Consider the following 20,899-nt stretch of genomic DNA (forward strand, 5'->3'; position numbering starts at 1 on the left):
CATCCTAGGATGCTGAGAAGGTTTGAGAATGTTTCTGATAAGAATGCCTGGCCCAAGCATTCTCACCCTATTGGTCAGTCCTCACTTGGTGCAAAGGTTCAGGTTCCATACCCTCGAATAAAACATAAAGAGACCCAATGAATCCCTGTGATGTTTTATGAACTGGAAATGTACTTCTTAACCTTTCATGCCTGAATATAAGAAAAACAAGAAGAGTGATATTTAATGTCTTAACAAACTCATGCCAGGTTACTAGTTTTAACTAGCTGACATAATTAATGCAAATTATATCTTTGGGAATAATTAATGCAAATTATGTTACAGGGAAATTCACCCCTTTATAAATCGACTGTGTTTTAAAATCTCCACATGCGCAAGCCATGTGTGTGAATTACAGGGGGGAAACATAATTTTCTTGGAAATGTGTAGGTTGATAAACAGAAACATGCCCTGTCTGCCTGATACTCCAGAGGAACATTCAGGGCAAAGAGTTAGTGTGCCAGCCACAGGAAATGTGATCCTAAGCATCAGCCAGAAGAGAAAAATGTCTATAGGAACTGAAGTCAATCCTTGAGAGAGAACAGCCCCCAGAAACAGCCCAGCAATAGCCTGAATTCTCTGATATTTTAGTTCAAGCCTCTGGTTTCCCTCATGGCTCAGATAGTAAAGAATCTGACTGCAATTCAAGAGACTGGGGTGCGATCCCCGGGTCAGTCAGGAAGATCGCCTGGTAAAGGAAACAGCAACCACCCAAGTATCCACGCCTAGAGAATTCCATGGACGGAGGAGCCCGGCGGGCTACGGTGCATGGGGTCCCAAAGAGTTGGACACGACTGAGCGACTTGTAAGCAGCAACAGCAGAGCGACTGACACTTTCTCTTTTTACAGACAAACAAACGGAGGTCCCAAGAGTTTAGGAGACTTTTTCACGGGCCTTTATCAAGTCAGAGAAGAGCCAAAGGTGGGTGCCTAACCTGTGCTTGCTCTTTCTCCCTGTCCATCACCCTGGCTCTAACCAGTGTCCTCTCTTTGGTGATGCAAAATGCAGAGGTGATGGGAGAGGTGGCGAAAGCCCCTCTGGAGTGTGTATAATATACATCACTTAGACCGAATACTTTTCTCCTTCAAATAAATAAATAAAGCTCTTAATGCAAAATAAAGGGGGAAGGAAGAAAACCCCATCCCACTGAGGCAGAGGGAACGCAGTAAAGTGAACACTGATGTCCATGTTATTAGGCATCAACTGCGGCCCAGGCACCTTCCACACTTTGTCTTCAAGAATCATAAACACTCTTCAGTATAGCATGACTACATTGCATAAAGTCCTGCTTCAAGAACCTAAGGAGGTGCTGTTTCTAGTAAGTCAAATTAATACAGAGAGCTGCCCCAGGCAGCGTAATCCCAATAGCTGTTGAGCTCAACATTTGCCTTTAAAATGAGAATTATTGACTCGGGGTGTAGACTCCAGTTCAAGCATGAGTCAGGCAGCCTAGCAGACCTGGTTTGTTTTTAGCCAAGTGTCGGGGAGGGGGTGTGCTCAGCAGCAAAGCATGTCACAGAGGATGTAGACACACACACACACACACACACACACACACTCATCTGGCTAGTACAGCTGGCCCAGGCGTCTCTCGCCTGACAGAATAGGGGCTGTTTTTGACCCCTACGCATCCTTAAGGAATGTGATCCTTATAGAGTTCATAGACAGGAAATGACCTTGAGGAAAGTCACTTGATGCCATTCTTTGAATGTTCTGCGGTCAGCTCCCAAAACTGTCAGCAATGAGGTAGTGAGTGTCTACTTCAGCTGTACCGACAGGAGCCACCAAAGAGTTTCAGGAAAGAAAAGAGCTGGGAATCATCGCAATTCACACCTGGACCAAATATGGCAGCTCCAGCAGGCAGCTGATGGGCATCCTGAACTAGGCAACCTCAAGCTCCAACTCGAGAGCTGACATTTTTCAGTGTAGGACATTGAAGATCGTATATAACATCTGTTTTCCCATCTGCTTGGGCTGGGGGCATGGCGGGGCTGGTCCTCAGAGCGTGATAAAACTAGTCAGTCTTTGCTAAATGCTGCTTCTCACTCTATCTCTCCAACCCCCTTGATGTGGTGAGAATTCACCAGTTTCTATCCAAACTGAAGATTAAGGCCCATACAAAGGGGTTCCCAGCCCAGCTTCCCTGTCACTGAGGTCACACGGATGCTAAAAGGAGCAAATGAGCAAGTTTGACATTTAATACAAAAGTGCTTACATCAGATTCTCAAAAGGCTTCATTTCCCCCAAAAAATTTAAGAATCACTGCTATAATTTCTTCCTCGCAACTCCCAGCACTTTCCCCCTTCTCCTTGATAGCTGTCATCACCTCTCCCGAAATACCTGAGAACATCCTCTCCGTCTCCCTGCCTTCAGCTGCCCCCTCCACTCCACTCTCCCCTCTGCTGCTAGAGTGGGCTCCCTGACACGTCAGTCCTTGCGAACAAAGCCTGGATTTTATTTGGGGGTCCACAACTCCCCTTACTGCCTTGTGTGGAGGAAAGATGTCCTTCCTTCCATCTCCTGAAGTGTGACTGATTGGTCTAAGAGTCAGACTATCTGCCTTAACAGTGCCTGGTTTAGTACTGATCTGCGTCGCAATTCTGAGCGTTGATCTGTGAGAGAAGGTTTTTGGCTTTTTCTCAAAACATTCTTCATTGCTCTTATCTATAGGCCACGAAATATTCATAACTATCATGGTACAATCCCCCTGCCTTGCTCATGGACGTTTGATCCCCGCAAGACTGTAAGCTCATGGAGCAGAACTTTCCTTACGCTACTTTTCAGTTCATTCCTACTATATTGTATAATAATAGATAAAGAGACAAAGATTCTAGTTCACAATAAAAATAAAATCCACTTGATGATTATGTTTGGCTCCAAACTCTCATCTGTTGTTTTCCGGAATATGGTGTCAGGCTAGATTTCAGCCTTCTTCGCTAATTAGGAGATGGTTCCTAAATGATACACACAAGGAGACCTCTCTACAGGATGTTATGGTCACACCCAGTCAAGGTTTTAGGACACCAAAGACAGAGAGACTTTCAACACCCCGTCTTCTCAGCAGAGACAAGGTCACATACTGGCCTGAGTTATCAAAGTCAAGAAGACAGGTAGTCAGAAGGGATCCTGGCAACATCCGCAAGAAGATGAAGTGGACATAAGATACAAGGTCTTCTCCCCTAATCACCCACATCATTAAATTAAAAATCCCGCCTGTCCCTACACAGTCCAGAGAACAAATTAGCCGCCTTGTGTACAGACCATCTGCAATTAGGGGCAGCAGCATAGCTTCTGTTCCTGTAATTACAACTTCTCCTGTGTGGACAGACAGATCCCTCATTGTGTCTGGAACAAGCACAGCATTCCAAACACTAAGCAAGCCAAAGTAGCACACCCCAGGGCCGGCTCTTTCAACAATCTATCGCTCAGCAGCTCCTCCCGCAGCCAGCTCAAGGACCCGGTTTCCTGCCATTGTTAGCAAGTTCAGCCTGGAATTCCATCCAAATGGATTTGACCCCTTCACTAAACAGCAGTGCATGTTTCCCTGATTAGTATATTCCTGTGTTTAGACGGGAAGTGGCAGGATTGGGGGAAGTGGAGGGAGAAAGACAAGAAAAATAACAAGGGGAAAAAAAATACTTCATTCTATTCATGCTATAATGATAACAACTTGGGACTCTGGCTTCATCCACTAGTGTAATAAAAGTGCTCACCCATGCATAAATACACATACGTCTACCAAAAAGCCCGTGTTATACAGTAAAGTAAGTGGACTGAGCATGAGCAAGAATACCTGGCCTCATTAATGAACAGTTATTGCTCACCAGGCTCTGAGCATTCTAAGCAGGAGAATGCAGAAAAGTATAAACTATAGTCTCTTGTGGGTGTCCTTTTCTATGTGAGTTCTGTTCCCTAAGGATATTATTTCTTCTCACGATGATGCTAATTAGGGGAACTTTGATACCAGGCAAGTGGAATGATTCCTAGTTGTACAAGATTGCAAGGGCCCTTCTCCAAGACGTGCCTTCAGTCACTGAACTCTACTTTTGTGTGTGTGTGTGTGTGTGTGTGTGTGTTTTCTAATACGGAAGCATTCATCAATTTTATTGTCTTTTAGGGGATTCCCTGGTGGTCCAGTGGTTTGGACTCCTTGCTTTCACTGCCAAGGCTCTGGTTGATCCCTGGTCAGGGAACTAAGATTTTACAAGCTGCTCAACACAGCCAAATTAAAAAATATATACATATTGTCCTTTATATCTAGTTGAACCTGCCTCATATAGATCAATACACTATATGTTCTTCAGCAAATATTTAATTATCACATGTTTAATAAGGCCCCTTGGGCTTTGCAGGTGGCTCAGTGGGAAAGAAACCACTTGCAAGAGCCAAGGGTTCAATCCCTGAGTCTGGAGGATCCTCCTGGAGGTGGAAACGGCAACCCACTCCAGTATTCTTGCCGGGGAAATCCCAGGGACAGAGGAGCCTGGCTACAGTCTATGGGGCTGCAAAGAGTTGGATACAGCTGACAGACTTGAACAAACACACACACACATTTAATAAAGTCTATATGTAAATGACCCAAAGATATAGAAGATGTAATTCACATTTAAAAGCCTATGAAGTTATCACACTTTAAAACTTAATGTTCCTTAAAGACACCATCAAAAGAGTGAAAAGACAACCCACAGAATGGGAGAAAAACTTTGTACATCACATATCTGATAAGGAATTTGGATCTAGAATATTTAAAGAACTGTTATGACTCGAGACAAATCACATAGTTAAAAGTGGGAAAGAATTTGAATAGACATTTCTCCAAAGAAGACACACAAACGGCCACCATGCACATGAAAGATGCTTAATATTGCCAGTTATCAGAGAAACACAAATCAAAGCCACTGCATATCTGCCCAAAAGTGTCTGTTTGTTGCTCAGTCATGTCTGACTTTTCATGTTCCCAGGACTGTAGTCTGCCAGGCTCCTCTGTCCATGGAATATTCTATGCAAGAGTACTGGAATTCCCTTCTCTAGGGGATCTTGCCATGCTCTTTGGCCATGGTGGCTCAGAGGTTAAAGCATCTGCCTGCAATGTAGGAGACCTGGGTTCGATCCCTGGGTCGGGAAGATCCCCTGGAGAAGGAAATTGCAACCCACTCCAGTATTTTTGCCTGGAGAATCCCATGGACAGAGGAGCCTGGTGGGCTACAGTCCACGGGGTCGCAAAGAGTCGGACACCACCTGGGAAGCCCCTGCTTAGCCCTGAGCAACTACTAGTCTACTTTCTGTCCCTATTTTGTCAATTCTGTTCTGTCTCTGTTTGTCAGTTCTGGACATCTCATAAAATGAAATCATAATATATGTGGTGTTTTGCACCTGGCTTCTTTTATTTGGGCTTCCCTGGTAGCTCAGAGGTTAAAGCCTCTGCCTGCAATGCGGGAGACCTAGGTTCAACCCCTGGGTCAGGAAGATCCCCTGGAGAAGAAAATGGCAACCCACTCCAGTATTCTTGCCTGGAGAATCCCATGGACGGAGGAGCCTGGCTACAGTCCACGGGGTCGCAAAGAATTGGACACAACTGAGCGACTTCACTTCCACTTTCTTTTATTTAGTGTTTTCAAGGTTCACCAATGTTGTAGCATACACCAGGGCTTCGTTTGTTTTATTGCTATATAATATTCTTTTATGTAGCTATATCTCATTTTATTTATCCATCCAACAGTTGTTGGACATTGGGTTGTTTCCACTTTGGGGCTATTAAGAATACTGATGCTATGGGACGATTCCCTGGAGAAGGAAATGCAACCCACTCCAATCTTCTTGTTTGGAGAATCCCATGGACAGAGGAGCCTGGCGGGCTACAGGCCATGGGGTCGCAAAGAGTCAGACACGACAGAACAGCATAGCACACAGGAATATGCAAGTTTCTGTGCGGCTATCTTCCCATTCCTCTTGGATGGACACCTGCGAGTGAGTGGAACTGCTGAATCATATGGTAACTGCATGCTTAACTGTGTATGGAACTGCAAGACTGTCTTGCAAAGTCTCACCATTTTACATCCGCATTAGCAATGTCTGAAGCTTCCAAGTTCTCCACATTCTCACCAATGATGATTATTAGGAGTGAGAACCAGGAATCCCAGCGTCAGGAAGACCCCCTGGAGGAGGGCATGGCAACCCGCTCCAGTATTCTTGCCTGGACAATCCGACAGGCAGGGAAGCCTGGTGGGCTACAGTCCATAGGGTCACAAAGAGTCAGACACTGAGCAACGGGGCACAGACGAAAACATTTGATTGGTTTTGCTAAACACAGAACCAAGGGAATCCCTACAAAGGTGTGGTCCAAGCCGATATCACGAGACAAGTACAGTGCTCCCAGTTTACAGAGTTCCACAAAGAGAAGTGGAAAGCTTTCAAAGATATTATGGTCCTGCTGTAGTCACTATCCAGTCAGAACCTTTCTCCGGGCACCTTTAAGAATTTCTAGAAACCCCAAGGTCTTCATTGTCTTTCTCTAGCTATTCTGCCGGGGGCAGGGAGAGAGGTGGAGCTTCTGCTCTTGTTTCCATTCATTCCATCCAGAAGTGAGGCCTCCCTTCCCCAGTGTGCTCTAGAGCAGATCTTCACCTAGACTCAGAAGACCTCGGCTACGCTGTCTCACTGCGCTTACTTTTTTACCCCTTCTTCCTCATCTCACTGAATCCTCTTCAACAGTAGCCTTTTTGCCTCACACTATTTTGAAGTAATAAAAATGTTCCAAATCCATGTAAGTAAATTCTACATTTGATCTACTGTTTGCAACCTTCCGATAAATAGAATCTATCTATGGAATAAATCCAGTCCATGGAATTCTCCAGGCCAGAATACTGGAGTAGGTAGCCTTTCCCTTCTCCAGGGGATCTTCCCAACCCAGGGATCAAACCCAGGTCTTCCTCATTGAAGGGGGATTCCTTACCAGCTGAGACACAAGGGAAGCCTGACAAACAGAATTATTGAAAGTAACTTAATTCACCTTGGTCATGGACAACTTTTGCAGTTTGGTTTGGTAAATTTTAGTAGCTTTCAAAAACATTCGAATGGAAAATAGTTAACTTTCCTTTGCAACCTCATTAGCAAGCCATATTGAGAGCGAGTCTCAGGCCAAATTTTCACACACAGACACCTATCTGATAAACATCCATTAACAAAACAGGCTTAGAACAATTCATCAACTGGATTTCTAAACTTGACCAAGCCCCAGCTGCCTGTTCCTTTAGGTGTGCCAAACATGTCCTGTAACACGTTTGCTCACTGCAGATACAACAAAATTCCTAGGTAAGAGTCAAAACATTGTAATTGACACCATTTCATCCCTTAAACCAATGACGGGATGCAGGACCAAATAGGGATCAAGCTAAGATGTGAAATGGGTCCGTCGTTGAGTTGAATCTTAGGTCCTATTCATTCACAGAGAAGGAGCACCTCTGAGCTCTAATTTATGCATCTTGAATCCCTTTAAATTCACAATGAGAAGTAATTAACAAGACTCTAGTTTCATCAATAAAAAAACCATTGTTGATAATTATATGAATTAGCAAAGCAATGTAACTGAATGAGGAGACCTTATAAAAGATGTGAATGACCTTTCTGATATAACCCTGGCTGGCCACCTCCTAACTGCTGCTGCTGCTGCTGCTAAGTCGCTTCAGTTGTGTCTGACTCTGTGAGAACCTATAGACGGCAGCCCACCAGGCTCCCCCGTCCCTGGGATTCTCCAGGGAATAACACTGGAGCGGGTTGCCATTTCCTTCTCCAATGCATGAAAGTGAAAAGTGAAAGTGAAGTCGCTTAGTCATGTCCGACTCTTTGTGACCCCATGGACTGCAGCCTACCAGGGTCCTCCATCCAAACTAGGCCGTCTTAATTAGCACCTGAGATTGACCTAAAGTAACACACACAGAGCGTCACTCTCATTATACCCAAGTATTTCTAAAGAGGGGCTTCCCTGGTGATTCAGCAGTGAAGAATCCGCCTGCCAAATATAGGAGATTGGAATTCATTCTCTGGGTCGGGAAGGTCCCTTGGAGGAGGAAATGTCAACCCACTCCAGTATTCATGCCTGGAAAATCCCATGGACAGAGGAGCCTGGCGGGCTACAGTCCATGAGGTCACAGAGAGTCGGACACAACATTGTGACTAAACCACCATCACCATTTCAAAGAAACTTATAGGCATCATAACAAGCCTATAAATTAACATTTTATAGATTGAACCTCTGTTACATATGAACAAATGCTCTAGGATCGGTACCTGTGTGCTTTTGGATGGTCTTCTGAGTAAGTAATGAAGATGGATGTCTTCCTAGCCACACTGTCTGCTGCCCAAGGAAGGGTCATTTAAGCAATGTTGGAAGCAGAGGGACCACCACTCCCAGCCTGGACTCCCTACTTCACTTATGGACCCCTAATCTCTTCCGGAAAGGGTGGTGTTTGGTGATTTTTTTTTCCATACCACTCCAGTGACACATTGAAAAGCCTAAAGGTCTTAGTTTTGTGGTTCAAGGACTACTTTGAGAATGTAGTAAAAATCTCTTCAATAAAAGTTCACATATGCATGTACAAAAAATATTTTTTTAAGAAAAATTTTAAAAATTATGTATCTATCTTTGGCTGTGCTAGGTCTTTACTGCTGCACAGGGCTTTCTCAGTTGTGGCGAACAGGGGCTTCTCTTGTCATGGAGCATGGGCTTGAAACACGGGCTCAGTAGTTGTCGTTTACGGGCTTAGTTGCCCCCACGGCATTTGAGATCTTTCTGGACCAGGGAAGTGGCAATCCACTCCAGAATTCTTGCCTGGAGAACCCCATGGACAGAGGAACCTTGTGGGCCACAGGCCATGGGGTCGCAAAGAGTCGGACACGACTGAGCGACTAACACTACTACGACCACAGACCAGGGATCCAACTCACGTCCCCTGCACTGGCAAGCAGATCCTTAACCACCAGACCCTGGGGAAGTTCTGTAAGAATTAAACTTTCAGTTCCTTTCCAGAGTGTTTACAAACCCTAGCCCTACCCCGACTCACCACCATCATCACCAGCTTCTTCCTCTAATTTTCCAGGAATCCACTGAGGCTTTTCAATAGATCACCTCTAACATTATGACATCAAGGAAACCAGTTTACCTCCCTGAGCCCTCAGGTTTCATCTTCCCTATAGCCTGCTCTCACAGTGCTTCCTCCTACTCCATCACAGTACTCTGAAGAGGAAATGAAATATCGGTTATGGACGCACACCGGAAGTGCACATCACTGTGTAAATGCATCGCGATTCTGTTAAGGAAAGTACAACCCACAGTGAGGAGAGGCTTTAGTCTTCTCTGCCTTTCCCTGGACACGTAGGACATTATTAATACCTGGCACCAAGTCTGCTCACATCTTCTGTGTTTTATCAGAAGCAGACAAGCAACAGTGTTTTCCAGGACGGCCCTCTGCAATGTTGTTGTTGCTTAGCCACTCAGTTGTGCCTGACTCTTTGTGACCCCATGGGCTGTAGCCCACCAGGTTCCTCTGTCCATGGGATTTCCCAGGCAAGAATACTGGAGTGGGTTGCCATTCCCTTCTCCAGGGGATCTTGCCCACAAGGGGATGGAACCTATACCTTCTGCAATTGGCAGGATTCTTTACCACTGAGCCACCTGGGAAGCTTTCTGCAATAAGCAGAGCTCACCTTGGGTTTCTTCTTCCCTTTCAACACATGGCCCTTGCTTTTACCTCTCAGCTTTCTTTCCCCACCCATCCTCACTCAGAGCTGACACAGGACCCTGAACTGCTGAGTTAATTCACATTGAAGCCACGTGTTCTGGGAAACAAACTTACTCAGAAGGACAACGTAGATAGTGGAGTGCAGTTTATTACACCTGTAGGCCCAAGGCAGAGTCTCCTCTTAGCCAAGGACCCCGACCAGTTTTTGTGAAAACCTTATATACCCTAAGTATACATGCCCAAACCCACCTCCCCAAATTCCCTGAAACTAGTCTGAACAAAGGAAAAGAAAGATACAATCAAAGTTAACCTGTGATTCATATGCCTTAAGCCTAGGCAGTTGACAGTGGACAATTATCAATAGGCCTGTGGTCATACCCCAAAAAGCATAATGGAATGTATGATTCTGTTCAGTTACACAGATAATTAGGGTAAAGAGAGTCTAGGGACGAGCCCTGGGCTCTTCCTTCCAGGGGCCTGGTTTTCCAGTTGGTATGTCATTTCCATAGATACTGCGCATAGAGCTCACAGGCCACAGTCCAGCCCACGATGGAGTCCTGCTTTCAAGATGGAGCCTGTTCTGTCTGTTTCCTCCTTCATTTACCCCAGCAGTATTTCACATTCTAAAGGCAAGCTGCACTGTCAGCGTTACAGTCGACGCTAAAGAAAGGATCTCTAATGTTGAAATTCCAGTAACTGTCGCCTTGGCCTGAGGAAGCTAGTTTTTCAGGAGGTTCCTCAAGTTAGTCCTGTAGGCAATCACGTATTCCTGGTCAGCAGGGGTGGGAGTTGGGGGGGGGGTGTGTTAAGAGTGTCATTTGCTTTAGGGAGAGAAGATCCTCCTATATCTAGGCAGGAGTATTTCAAAAGAGACAGTGAAGAATTGCACCCATTGTTCTGTAAGAGCATAGCTTTTCCCTAACAAGAAGGGGAGAATCGGGTCTGTGTCAATATTTACGGCTGTTGCTGGTGTTTAGTCGCTAAGTTGTGTCCCACTCTTTGCGACCCCCATGGACTGCCAGGCTTCCCTCCAATTCGGATAACGTTAGTTATCCCAAGGGCTTCCATTTCCACTTGTCCTGGCATCACCTAGCACTCCTGGCCCACCTTGAACTCATGGGTAAGTGTAGGAGGAGCATCAAGGAACACACCTCTTTGCTCCACCCTTTATCTCAAAAGCACCTGAAAACAAATACTGTTTGGTTTCACTTATACAAGATATCTGGGCTTCCCGAGTGGTGCTAGTGGTAAAGAAACCGCTTGCCAATGCAGGAGACATAAGAGATGCAGGTTTGATTGCTGGGTTGGGAAGATCCCCCAGAGGTGGGCATGGCAACCAACCCACTCCAGTAATCTTGCCTAGAGAATCCCAAGGACAGAGGAGCCTGGCGGGCTACGGTCCATGGGGTTGCAAAGGGTGGCACACGAGTGAAGCAGCTTAGCACACACGCATATGAGAAATCTAGAATAGTCGAATTCTTAGAGTCAGAAAGTGCACCGGTAGACTCCAGGGGCCAGAGGTGGGGGATGGAGTTGTAGTGCTTAGTGGGAACAGAGTTTCAGTATGTTGTTGTTTAGTCTGTAAGTCGAGCCTGACTCTGCAAACTGATGGACTCTAGCCCATGAGACGCCTCTGTCCCCAGGATTTTCCAGCACAAATACTGGATCAGGTTGCCATTTCCTTCCCTTGGGGATCTTCCCAACCCAGGGATGGAACCTGCATCTCCTGCATTGGCAGGCAGGTTCTTCACCACTGAGCCACCTGGGAAGCCCAAGTTTCAGTATTCAGTTCAGTTCAGTCACTCAGTCGTGTCTGAGATTCTTTGTGATCCCAAGGACTGCAGCACGCCAGGCCTCCCTGTCCATCACCAACTCCTGGAGCTTGCTCAAACTCATGCCCATCGAGTTGGTGATGCCATCCAACCATCTTATCCTCTGTTGTCCCCTTCTCCTCCCACCTTCAATCTTTCCCAGTATCAGAGTCTTTTCCAATGAGTCAGTTCTTCACATCAGGTGGCCAAAGGATTGGCGTTTCAGCTTCAGCATCAGTCCTTCCAATGAATATTCAGGACTGATTTCCTTTAGGATGGACTTCTTGGATCTCCTTGCAGCCCAAGGGGTGCTCAAGAGTCTTCTCCAACACCACAGTTCAAAGGTATCAATTCTTCTACCCTCAGCTTTCTTTATAGTCCAACTCTCACATCCATACATGACTACTGCAAAAACCATAGCTTTGACTATACACACCTTTGCTGGCAAACTAGTGTCTCTGCTTTTTAATATGCTGTCTAGGTTGATCATAGCTCTTCTTCCAAGGAACAAGTATCCTTGAGTTTCAGTTTAGGAAGGTGAAAAAATCAGGAGATGGTTGATGGTGAGAGTTCACTAACAATGTAAATGTACTTAGGGCCACTCAACTGTGTAGTGAAGGGTGGTTAAAATAACATGTTTGACATTATGTGACTTTAATCACAATACAAATAGGTAAGTAAATATAAATTTTCTTTTAAAAAAGAACTTGAAAGTTCAAAGTCAAGACCCCTCATTTACCTGCTCCCATGTGGCCTTCCCCTACCAGGAGCAAATCTAGGCCTGGATGCCTCCCTCCGTGACAGCTCCCACCTCACCCAATGACTTAGAGTTACTTTAGTCCAGTAGTCTGGCCCTTGCTCTTGGTCCTCCCATACTGCATTTTCCCCATCCATGACCTCTCTCTGCCCTGGTCCTGCTTGCCTAGTCAAGTCCTGGCTTGACTCTATTGGAGAGGCTCTACGTCCAACTCACAACCCTGACAATTCCAAGCCACCCCAGTCCTGCAGGGCAGAAACAAGACTCTCCCTGGCTCAGGTTGCCCAATCCTCTAAGCATACAGCCAGCCTTGCCAAGTTTTAACCAGAGACTTACACTCCAAAGGATAAACTTATAAATTCAAATGCTTTCCTAGAAACCAATGATGAGTCTTCTAACGCAGTCATGTCGTTTAAAGAAAACTCAAGCCTGCATTAATTTCATTTTTTCATGTGATTCATACAAGAAGCCTAGACTCTGAATTTCCTATCCACCTTCTATTTGCATTCTCTGTTGCTCCCCTGTCCAAGTTTTAATGGCTCAGCTGGAATTGAGACCATATTTGCTGCTCATGTTTGTTTGAACACTTAGGTTCTGTAAAAATATTTGCCTCCCAAATTCCCCATGACAGACAGATGTCCTAGCTCATTGCTGTTGTTAAGTATCTTGGCAGGGAGAGAATTGGCTTCATATTTCAAAGAATACCCTTTTCGACTAAAAAGTTTTGGTATCACTACACAAAGGCAGTTATAACATGCAGTCAGAGTGGAGCCACCAGGACCCTCTTAAAAAGAAAAAGCAAAGCTTCATTTTCTCTCAAGGCCCACTAATTAGCTCGGTGACCTCAGGCTTAACCTCTCCAGGCCTTGGTTTCCTCATTTGTAAATGGGGGATTGGTTTGATTTAAAAGGTTTCATCCAGCCACAACCTTCTACTATTCTCTCAAGATAGATCATAGTAAAGGGAACCATAATTTGACTCTGGGCACAGGGATTTTTAGGAGAATATTACAAACCTACAAATAGAGTTTCAGATGGCATCAGTCTCCCTGCACTAACAGCGTGCATGTCCATTTTCTCCTGCTGTACTCTTTCACTGAGTAATTGGAAAGAGCCTTGAGGGGTAAAGACTTGATGAGCCTCCAGGACAGCGGGGTTCATTCACATTTAGATTCCGAAAGTCAAAAACCACTGAAGTCAAGTCCTCTCACCAGGCAGGACCAGCAGCAGCCACCTCAGTTGAATCCATCTCAGTGCCGCTTGAAATGAATACAAACACACATTTTCATAAATGGACAAATGTGAGAAGGACCCCAGCTCTTTCATTCCTTACTTTTTTCACTGGTAAGACAAACTTCCCCCTTCTGTTGCAGCTACCTTTGACATGCGTGCTCAGTTACTCAGTCCTGACTCTTCGTGACCCCCTGGACTGTAGGCTTCTCTGTCCATGGGATTTCCCAGGCAAGAATACTGGAGTGGGTTGCCATCTCCTGATCCAACCTGCATCTCCCTGTCTCCTGCCTTGGTGGGGGGATTCTTTACCACAGAGCCACCAGGAAAGCACCAACACCTTTACTGTTACTACTAAAGTTCTGGTCATAGCAAACACAAGCCCTTACAGAGTTCTCTGATTCGTACCAGTGAGCTATCACTCATGGAATCTTACAAAGTAGGAGCTATTATTAACCCCTTGAACAGACTGGGAATGGAGGAGAAAATGGCAACTCACTCCAAGATTCTTGCTCAGGGAAATCCCATGAACAGAGGAACCTGGTGGGCTACAGTCCATGGGGTCCCAAAGAGTCAGACACGGCTGAGTGGCTGAGCACACACGCAGAGATTGAGAAACAGACTCCACCAGTATTTTTCAGCCTTACAACAGTCACAAAACACTACTATGCAACTGGGGAAGAGATAACCCAACTCCTCTGTTATATTCATGCCACTTTATAATTATTCTACAGTCTTAAGGATTTAACAGATGTTTATTTTAAAATTTTTATAAATGCCTTAAACTCTGTAAAATCATAGTATGAGTAGAATATTTGCATGTATAGAAAAGCTTGATGAGGAACTATCTACTTCAGCCCTTCAACATGTACTGTTCCCTTCACGTTAACGTGCTTTCTGCCTTCGATGTGCAGCCACCCAATCCCTTGTTCCTGGAGTCAGGGCTGCACCCGGCACCTTAGTTCTGGAGGAAAGGGTGTAGCCAAGTGGGGGAGACAGAGTTGCCAGTTGTCTGATGACTCCTCCTGAGCCAGGCTGGGAGCTGATTATCAGAGCTACAACTTGCGTTGCTCTTTCTTCTAGCTCCTAACTTCCCTGCACAGCTCTGAAACGCCTTTAGGAAGGTGCGACTCCATGAAAAGGTCCCGGATCACTGTAACTACATCACGAGTCTAATAAAGGCCGAGGGGTGAGCTATAAAGCAGTTTGCTGCAGAAGCTTGGCCTGTTTCCTGGAAGTCTTTTGGCCTCTTCTCTCCCCGAATTCCCTGGATGCTGTATCTGTCACTCCATTGCTCCGATGGGCTCTTATTCAAACCCACAGGCTGTTTTTCTATGAACAAGCAGTAAATTGAGATCCAGGATGTCAGTTTCAGGCACCGACCAAAGGAAACTGCCCATCTTAGCCCTGTTCTCTAACAGTTCTAGTCACATAGGAAGATTTGGGCTCACAATTCAGTCTTCAACCTCCACTCCTCCACATACCTCTCTTCTAATGAGAAACAGTCTGGGGAGGGGAAAAAACACACATACATGACCAGCTCTATCCTCATTCTGTCTATTGTTCCCTGTGAGCCAAAATATAGCTTTTCATTTCTTTCTATTAAATACACAGTTGTGTGCAAGGAGAGTGGGTAAAAAGAAGCCTTATTATGTCCAAGAGTTCCTATTTCTTTAAAAATATTTGCTGTTAGGACTTAGAATCCTTTCTACCAACCAGGGGTACAGAGAGGTCAGGAAAAACATTCACTGCCAGTGATCCCGTTTATAAAGGGCTAGGGAAAATTTCCATATGGGGAAAAATAAGGCCAAGCAAAGAGGAAAAAAAGGAAGCATCCCCCACCAAAATAGAGAAAGGCCCCTACAAGAAACCAGGCAACGATATCTCAAAGAAAAGGCATTCCCAGGCAGTGAAGGCACACTGCATGCGTGCACCCACTCATGCGCATATGCACACATCTGTGCGCGCACACACACACACACACACACACACACATGTACGTCTTGTTGCTCTTCAGTCACTAAGCCATGTCCGACGCTTCGCAACCCCATGGACTGTAGCCCACCAGGCTTCTCTGTCCATGGAATTCTCCAGGCAAAAATACTGAAGTGGGTAACCATTTCCTTCTCCAGGGGATCTTCCCAACCCAGGGATCAAACGTGGGTCTCCTGAACTGCAGGCAGATTCTTTACCATCTGGTTCACCAAGGAAGCCAAGATGGTCACAGAAATAGATAATTAGAATAAAAACGTTTGGGGCTTCCCTGGTGGTTCAGTGCTAAAGTATCTGCCTGCCGATGCAGGAGACATGGGTTCGATCCCTGGTCCGGAAAGATCCTACATGCCCCAGAGCAACTAAGCCGTGTACCACAACTACTAAGACTGTGCTCTGCAGCCGAGGAGCCAAAAGTACTGAAGCCCGAGCAGGCTACAGTCCATGTTCCGCAGGATAAGAAGCTATTGCAACGAGAAGCCTGAGCACCACAAGCGGAGAAAAAGCCCGTGAACAGCAATGAAGACTCAGCACAGCCAAAGATAAATCAAAATTAAAAAAAAAAAAAAAAGAAATGTTTGGTATGAAGGAGGGTGTACATCACATGTGGAAACATAGATAAAGGAATGACTAACTGCTTAAAGAAACATTTGTGCTGAGTGTTCACTCTGTGCGTGGGTGTCGCTGACCACCATGCTCAGAGATCTTAGCTTCATAGTACAAGCAGTCTGGCAGCATCAAGGGATCCTCTTTCCCTTTCTTTCTGTCTGTCCCCCACCCCGCCCTCTCTCCATCTCTCTCTTCCACCGCTGACAACTATCACTGCTAATTTAGGGCTTTGTTGAGAATGTCGGCTCTGCTGAGTAACTTTGGCCATAGTGAGACGGAAGGACAGGAGGAGGCTACTGCTGTCCTCCTTGTAAGAGCTGATGAAGGGAGCCTAGACCCAGGAAGTGAGAAGAGAGATGCAGGCCAGGAACGAGCCGGACCACCGTGTGCTCCTAGTCTCCTAGGTTCCTCTCTCCTGGGGTCACCTGGCCCCTCGGCGGCCCCAGGACCACAGTGGGCTCCTGGCTCTGCTGGGAACAGCTGCAAAGCCCTACTGCAGAGTGGCAGAAGCTCCTAGCTCTTTCACTCTGGCCCCGCGCAGGACAAGAACTCTCGCCAGGTCGGGGTGCAGGGGACACCAGCGTCCTTCTTGCAAACAAGCACATTATGAGGATGGAGCTAGCAGTCTGACTCACCTATGAAATTGGTTTTAAGAATAAACAGTCTGTCTCCTGGGCTCTCAGAAGCAGCTTAGTGCTGAGAACGCAGGAGTGCTGAGTACGAGAGCACTTTTCATCGCAGCTCTGTGGTCACACACCAGGCTCTCCCTCGCCTTGAATGCTAAGTGACTGCTCAGAGTTTCCAACAAGGCGGTGCAGTCGTGGACAGATGAGAAGACAGCCAGTCAGGCTGTCCCACGATTAGGAGTGGGTCAGCAGTGGGGACGAAGGAGTGGGGCTTCTGCGAGAATGAACATGAGGGAGGGCTCAGATTTCTCGTACTCCGGAAGGCAGACTCACCAAGGAAGGTGGGTGGTGAAAACCACGTGTCCCCACTTCACCCACGCGGGCCCCCACCATCCTCAGCAACCTCCAAATAGGGAAGCACAGTTAAGTCAAGAAGGATGGCTGACCTCCCATATTCACTTCTTCTTTTAAGCCTCAAACCCAGCACATTGTTGTTCAGTCGCTGTGTCGTGTCTGACTCTTTGTGACCCCATGAACTACAGCACACCAGGCTTCCCTGTCCTCCACTATCTCCCGGAGCTCACTCAAACTCATGTCCATTGAGTCGGTGATGCCATCCAACCATCTCATCCTCTGTCATCCCCTTCTGCTCTTGCCCTCGATCTTTCCCTCTTTTCCAATGAGTCAGCTCTTCATACCAGGTGGCCAAAGTTTTGGAGCTTTAGCTTCACCATCAGTCCTTCCAGTGAATATTCAGGACTGATAGATTTCCTTTAGGATGGACTGATTGGCTCTCCTTGCAGTCCAAGGGACTCTCAAGAGTCTTCTCCAACACCACAGTTCAAAAGCATCAGTTCTTCTTGGTGCTCAATAAAAGCCTTTTGAGTGAATAAGAAGGTTCAACTACACAAGTGGTTTTTAAACTGGGCTTTCTCAAGGTCTCAGGTTTTCCCAGAGAAGTTACAGGACCTGCTGTGAGGAAATGTGTGCTGGGGCCTGGCAGGGCCACTCCATCTGTGTTCCTGTGACTGTCTGTATCTCCTCTGAATTCAAGCAAAGTCCCCTCAGTAAGGCAAGGTGATTGCTGAACTCTGCGGATCCTCTGCGGCCACCAGATCTCAGCAAACTGACAGCCAGTGGGCTCCAGCAAGTCGTGGTCACTGTGTGTTTAATTCAGTGATGACAAATGAAAACCAGCTCTCTTTCCTTACATTTGAGGAGAAAGGATTTCTAGAAATAGACCAGTTTAGGAGGGATGAGGCTGCTATCATGGGCTTTGCCCAGCTAGCTTTATAAATATTATTCTACCCTGGTCTCCAGTTCTTCAGACACTTGGGGATACAACTGTGGTTTAAGATGACCAACTCTTGCCCACCCTCTGGCCCTAACTCTCCCTCCTCCCACAACTTCTCTAGGGGAGCTAGGCTTCCAACCCAGAATGATTTCATCACCACCAGGCAATGAGACCCGGATTTTTCTCCTCTTAGGATGTCTCACTAACTCGTCATTTCCATAATTAGCTTTAATGACCCTCTTCTGTTTCTTTCCAAACAACACACATTCTCACTCTTTGTGGGGGTGGCAGACCTCCAAGCTTTTGGCAACTCTCCTGTTGACCGAGATCCCAGAGAAGAAATTCAGACGGTCAGCTGAGGGCATCTAAGACAGCTGTGTGAAGAATGAGGCTGGGATGAGGAGGAGGGGTTGGAGGAGGAGTAGAGGGGGAGAGAACTGTAGAGTAGAAGAAGGACTCGGAGAACATTTACTCGAAGCCCCATTTCACAGATGGGAAAGCTGAGACCTAGCCAGGTGAAGCAGCTCACAAGGTTGCCATGGGGAAGTCTTAGGGACATCAGATGATCAGAGCTGGTGCTGGGTTGAAACTCAGATTATCCTTTGTTGGCTTAAGTGGTGAGCTGAGCCCTTTGTACTTTTCCAAGTGAAATGTGGCAGCAGCAAGGTCCAGAGTTTTCTGGAAACTCCAGCTCATGTTTCAGCATCTAAGGCACTTAGCTGATCAGGCCTCTTCCGTAGATCTCCTAGCCACATCTTGCTGCTGGCTGCTTCTCAGCTCTCTCTGCCATGGTGCTCAAGGTCTCCATGACCCCGGGGCCATGGCAGAAGGAGCTGGGAACCCTGCGGTGTAGAGAAAGGGATTCTCCAGCACCCCAGACAGCTCCCCATGTTTCTCCAATGGTCTCCTCTCTCCCACGCCCCTGAGCCTATCATGGTTCGCACGTGTGATTTTGAACCTAACCTCTCATACTTGTGAATCTTAAATTACTGGGACATACAAGGACCATCCCCTGTGCACTGCCCAGGGGTTCTGAATCCTGACAGCCACCAGCCTGGGATTAGTGCCCAGCCTAGGCTCGCTGAGCAACTCCAGGGGAACACTCCTTCAGGATACAAGGACTAAAACTACAGTACCTGGAGGCCCCCAAGAGGAAAAGATGGAGAGAGGCAGGGCAGTGGGTGGAGAGGGTCCCAGGGAGGAGAATGGAGGGCTTGTCATGTGCTTGACACAGTTGCTAAGTTCATGACTGAGCATTAAAGAGACACAAGCAATGAGAGCCTTAAGATTTTCCTGGAGAATAGAAAGGTGACTTGAGGTCTGTAAACTTAGAAAGAAGAATTTAGAAAGCATGACTCCAATAAACTAAAGAGGTGGGGAGAGAAGGAATGAAGTAATTGGTCTGCTGGGAGCGAACAGCCTTGACAAGGGACAATGGGCGCCTGTTGTCCAGGGAGCCAAGGAGTTCAGCACCAAGATGATGCCTCCAGTGCATGCCTGCCCAGGGTGACTGCCAGGGCAGCCCAGACTCGGAAAGAGCTGCTCTTAATACCCCCTTTTAGCAAAGGTGGCCATCCTTTCCCCAGATCACACACCTGACTGCATATGACATAGAAGAAAGAATGACAAGGAGAGTTCACAGGACATCGGGCTTTGCATTCATCGCAAAGCAATAATATAATAGTAACAACGTGTTATAAAGTGATGAACGCAGTACAAGCCCATTTTGCTAAATGCAAACACACACAGACACAGATACAGCACCCACATTTCCCTAAACCACCTGGACCTCTAGGAAGAAATAGATAATTTCAGTTCTCAATCTATCACTTATCAAGGAAAGAAGGATACATTGAAGACACCAGTGAGATAAATTGCGTAAACCCAATTCTGACATAAAAATATGATTACAGGAGATTTCTTAGCATCAGTTAATGATCAGAGTGGAACATTAGAACCCCAAGAACTTTCTAGCCCAACCAAAGAATCTCCCAGGGCCCAAAGATAGTGGGGTTTAACTGTGTGACTGTTTAGGTAAGGAAGTTCAGCTCTTGTTTGCTCAGTGACACACCAGAACTGCCATCTCCAAATAAATGGCATCCTTCAAAGTAATCCCCATGGAAAACTATGTTCATTCTAACCATGCTGTCCTTGCTCAGATTATTTTGGGGGCTGTTCTTTTGCACCCCTCTTTATAACCAGTTTATCAACATGGGAAAAGCAGTTCCTTTTTCTGTGGTCTTCTTAGAATTCATATTAAAAGAAAGGGGGATCAGGACACACAAGATGCCAGATGTGATGGAGAAAACACCCCAGACAGTGAGGTCTCTGAGGGCAACTGCAGGGCTTCCCCTGCTGCCTCGTAAAGTGCCCAGCAGACAGCTGGAAATTCATAGATATAGCTGGAAAGGAAAAAAGAACAGTGAAGGTAGGAAAAAGTGAGGCAGCCTTATGACAACATTATTGGCTCAGACGGTAAAGAATCTGCCTGTGATGCAGGAGGCTTGGGTTTGATCCCTGGGTCAGGAAGGAAATAGCAACCCACTCCAGTATTCTTGCCTGGAGAATCCCATGGACAGAGGAGCCTGGAGGGCTACAGTCCATGGGCTCACAAAGAGTCAGACATGACTGAGCAGCTAAGCACACACATACGCGGTCAAAAGGGTAATCGCAATACACCGTGCTCACCAGCTGTCTGGACCATCCATGGTGCCTCCCTATAGAGATCAGCCACCCCTATCGAAACTCAAAGGAAAATTCTCCTCTTTTCTGCCTCATTTCTAATGAAACCACAGAGTCAGGCC

General features: G+C 46.3%; 1 long non-coding RNA gene across 5 annotated transcripts in view; it reads right to left on the reverse strand.

Annotated features, from left to right (window-relative positions):
- Window positions 1-20,899, reverse strand: part of LOC138425313 (uncharacterized) — a 168,662-nt gene that overhangs the window by 117,952 nt on the left and 29,811 nt on the right. The gene's annotated exons all lie outside the window — the stretch shown is intronic.

This window comes from Ovis canadensis, chromosome 20 (assembly GCF_042477335.2).
Source record: "Ovis canadensis isolate MfBH-ARS-UI-01 breed Bighorn chromosome 20, ARS-UI_OviCan_v2, whole genome shotgun sequence".
In the NCBI taxonomy this organism is placed as follows: Eukaryota; Metazoa; Chordata; class Mammalia; order Artiodactyla; family Bovidae; genus Ovis; species Ovis canadensis.